Genomic DNA, 4,707 nt, shown 5'->3' with positions numbered 1-4,707 from the left:
GAAGATATTGTTCTTGAATTATTTGTACCAAAGACCAATTAGCTAATATTTTTACTAAACCTCTTGATAGAGAACAATTCTGCGAAATAAGAAGTGAATTAGGTATTATGAATCCACTTTAGATGAATTAAATGATGAAAATTGGACGCCCTTGATGGATTTTGATGTGAACAATTTAAATTTATGAAGTGCATATTTTACTTGTTTGCATAGAAAATTCTTGACTTTGTGATGATGTAGATGACAAATTGTTGTAACGTGCGGGTTTAGGAGCTCGACCACTAGACATGGAAGAATAGGGAGTCGCCACCAATCTTTTTTACCTCGGTGCAATTGGCCACCTGTTAAATTTGCTCTATTTGACGGAATCCTAAATTGATTTTAGGTTCGTCTAAAGAACAATACCCTGGTTTGTGAATTTTTAGAGTTGAGTTCGGGAGTACGGTTACGCACAGAGAAAGATTAGCACCCCCGTGTTGCCAGTTCCATGAACGGTACCATTTAATCATATGTTATCCTATATCAACCTTAACTTTTGATTTTATTCCTATGGTTCCCCAATCTTTGTTTCTTTATTTTATTATTATTATTCTTTAAACCAAAGCTTGATTATTCAGTTTGATTGTATGATGCAATTGTGAAATGATGTCATGATTTATCAATTTTAAATAACGAGAAGCGAAAACCTTGTATTAGAAAATTATTCGTAGACCATCCCAACGTTTTGGTGAAATCTTGAAGTTTTTCTCACCTAGGGATGTCTCTGGAAGAACTTAGCTTTACAAGTCCTTCGAAGAAATTCCATCATCAGAGTTCTCATCCCATTAACAAAATATATGTGTCATATGCTATGCCACAATAAAAATCGTGAATGATGCCAAATGAGCACGTTTATAAATATAATTTAGTTGATTTATAATTTATATATATTTAATAGTTTAATACAATTAAATACCTCATTTATTTTTACTATATATATTTTAAAGAAAGATTTTATTTAAATCAGTAATTTTTAATTAATATTATAGGTCAATATTATTTTGTTTTATTGAACTATTTTTTGAATAAACAACTAGTCTTTTATTTACAATAATTGTTTAAATTGATTAAATAACTATATCAATTTTAATTTAGAAAGAACATTATATGAATTTATTTCTCTTATGAATTTCAAGGTGGTTTCTTGGGTTAATTAGAATATCGGAATACAAAATTAAGATTTATCCTGACACTTTGGAGAAAACTCTAATTGAATCCCGTTCATAGGAAAGTCATCCCAAAAAATAGCAACTCTTTACCTTTTCGGATGAAATTCCATCATCAGAATTAATCTAATCAACCACTCTATTTTTAATATTTATAATTTAATATTATATCTGATATTTTCATTTACATACGTCTATTTTTTTTTTAAAACTAGGTATTTTTTATTTTTCTACTTAAATCATCTTTTTTTATTTATTACCAAACATTTATTTCTATTCTATATTTTACCTTGGTTAAATCTATCACCATGAATATATTTTATATTTTGACATTTACTTTCTATTTATATATGTATATATTCTAGTTACCTATACCTAGTTTTAACACTAAATTTTCATCCAAGTCTATACTCTTTTTATAGTTAAACATACTTAAAACTTTTTTATTATTTTGCTATCTTTGTTATTATTTCTATTTTTTTATATTTTTTGTTTGTTTTAATCTCCTAACACTAAAATATCATATGAAAATTTTATGACATTTCCCTAAAATGATTTTAATTAAAATTTTATCACCAAAATACATTTATTACTAAGTAAAATGGGCCATATCTAAAATAAACCAAACCAACAGATCCAAAAAGAAACGAGAAAAGGGCTTTTACCTTATTGGGCTAGATTGGCTTGTGGTAGGGAGCCCAAGCTTGTTACAGCCCATTAAGTCTTCTCCCAAAAATGCACCTTCTAGTGCCGATAATAGCAACTCCCTTTCTTCTCTCAAAACCACGCCGTTTTGGGTTAAGATCTACTCCCCTTTCATTCTTCCAAAACGACACCATTTCAACCCACAACCCTAGGTATAAATCCCTTCTCTTCCTCTTCTCTTTTCATTTCCTCATTTCATTTTCTCTCTTTACCTAGCGGCACTTTCTCCCCTATTTCTAAACAGATTCCTAAGACTCTGTTCAACCCAAATCCTTCTCTAGTCTATGTCGCTACTCTCTTCACCAGATGAAAAATTAAAAGCCCTTGAAACCTCACCTCCATAACTCCAAAAAGCAAAAAAAGAAATTCGTTTCCCTCATTTTAGTATTCGGCTTATCCTAAGGCCTTTTTTTGGGTTTTTCTTTTGTTTGTTTTTCTTGGCTATTTTATGTGATTTTGATTGTGGTTGTACGCGGCTAGTAGTGAAAGCTAGGGTTTTTCTTGGTTTTGGGTTTTAGCTCTAGGGATTTTTTTGCAAAGGTTTCCAAGGATTTTTGTTCAAAAATCAATTATAGTAAAAGTTGGGATTTTTGGGTTTCCCTTCAAGGGATTTTTGTGGTTTTTGCTCTCTAAAATTGGCTGCTGCTAGGGTTCTTTTTTGAATTTTTTGGCTCTTTTTTTCTTCATAAATATTTTGTTTTATATAGAGGTTGAAAATATCATCCTAGGCAACCGATCAACCGTTGATCCTAAGATGATTTTGCCTTTGCCAAGTGCGATTTCATGCACTTGGCAAAGCTCTTGTATTGTACAAGTTTTGGTCCTCTTCAATTTTAGGCCAACTGGCAATTTCTAGGTTGTTTTTGGTTGTTCCATATTGTTCTTTAAATTATTTGATTAAAAACTTAATTTTTTTATTTTAATCCTGTTTTATTAATTTAATCTTGTTTGATATGTTTGATTTGCTTTAAGTCAACTTAATCATATTGGATCTGTTTGTTAGTAACAGGCTCAACCATTGGGCCAAACTGTTAAGCCCAATGGTTACTTGAATTAGACCCAATGTTGAGTCCAACATTACTATAGCCCAAACATATTTATAAAACCAAGATCAAGTTAGAAATTTTAAAACACACTGGACTTTAAATTGACTGTGACTATAAAATAAGATAAAATAATAAAGATAAATAACAAAGACAAAATAATAGAATAAAAAATAAAAACACATAAAAAAAATTGTGTCTACACAAATGTGCTAAATGATTGATTTCATGATAAGATGTATGTTTCTACAATTCTAATGTATGGTATGTTCATACGTTTATCTCTCACTCTTGCATACATGTGCATAGCCATCCAATTCAAGAAATACCTCAAAAATTGTAGAAAAGAACAGTTTTTTTTTTTTTTTTGTAAAAATTCTAGTTTTTGATCCTAAAACATCATTTACACTTATCCAAATTAATGTTTGAAGTGTTTTCCCACAAATTATGAATCATTTTTTATTAGCAACTCAACTCTGTACCTTCTTGCATGAGTTTAAAAGTCAAAACTCTATTTTTTTTTTAAAGGCCACCTAAGAACATCTATTGATAAATCAACATTGTCTATTGATAGATAGCTTGTTGAGGTCAAAATTAAACATCCCATGCACCATCTATTGATAGATCCACACTATCTATTAATAGATGTAGACCCAAACCTTAACAAAAAAAATTGAATGCTCAATTTATCGATAAATTCACACTATCTATCGATAGATTAACACTTGAGATTAAAAAATAAATTTGAACGCAAAATCTATCGATAGATCTCACTATCTATCGATAGATTGCCAATTGCGGTCAAAAAAAATAAAACGATTAAGCTTCTTCTATTGATAGATTTTCACGACTATCAATAGATGATCTATTTTAAACAGTTTTCATGCCAGTTCTTTCCCAAAACTTGCGACACCCAACCATCCATTCTCCAAATGTTCTCAACTCCTTAGAGTTTCTTCTTGATTATTCATCGATTAAACTATTCTTCAAGCATTCTTGAGTATCAAACACAAAGAATTTGTACAAAATTACCTTAGATTTCATCATAATTCAAATTCGAGCTTTTTGGAAACCTTAAGGTCAAGAACTCTATGTCTTTCATCATTTTTGTGTTTTTTAGGGAAATTGTTCTGATTAAATCCCTCTCCCTACTCTCTTCCCTTATTTCACCGATTGGTTTTTCAAAAAAATCTTCTTAAACTTTCAAATTTCGAAATTCACACTATGAGTCTTAGACCCAAATGAACCAAAATAACTGCTCATAGGGGAACCCATTCTTCTATTAGTGTCGGGTCTTCCCCAACTTCAGAAGGGAATTATTTTCAGTGCAATTTCTCCCATCCATCGCATATTCAGAAATTTAATAACAATTTTGCCAAATGCAAGGTAACCCTAGATTTCATCAAAATCCAAATTTAGGCTTTTTAGAAACCCTAGGGTCAAGAACTCTAAATCTCTTATCATTTTTGTGTTTTTTAAGGAAATTGTTCTGATTAAATCCCTTTCCACACTCTCTTCCCTCATTTCACCAATTAATTTTTCAAAAAATCTTCTCAAACTCTCAAATTTTGAAATTCACACTATGAGTCCTAGACCCAAATGAACCAAAAAAATCGTTCATACTGAAACCCATTCTTCTACTGGTGATAGGTCTTCCTTAGCTTCAAAATGGCATTATTTTCAATGCAATTTTTCCTATCCATCGCATGTTCAAAATTTTAACAACAATTTCGCCATACGCAAGGTAATGCTTG

Source organism: Theobroma cacao, chromosome 2, assembly GCF_053813885.1.
Source record: "Theobroma cacao isolate CCN51 chromosome 2, ASM5381388v1, whole genome shotgun sequence".
In the NCBI taxonomy this organism is placed as follows: domain Eukaryota; kingdom Viridiplantae; phylum Streptophyta; class Magnoliopsida; order Malvales; family Malvaceae; genus Theobroma; species Theobroma cacao.
Note: the sequence above shows the minus strand (reverse complement) of the source record.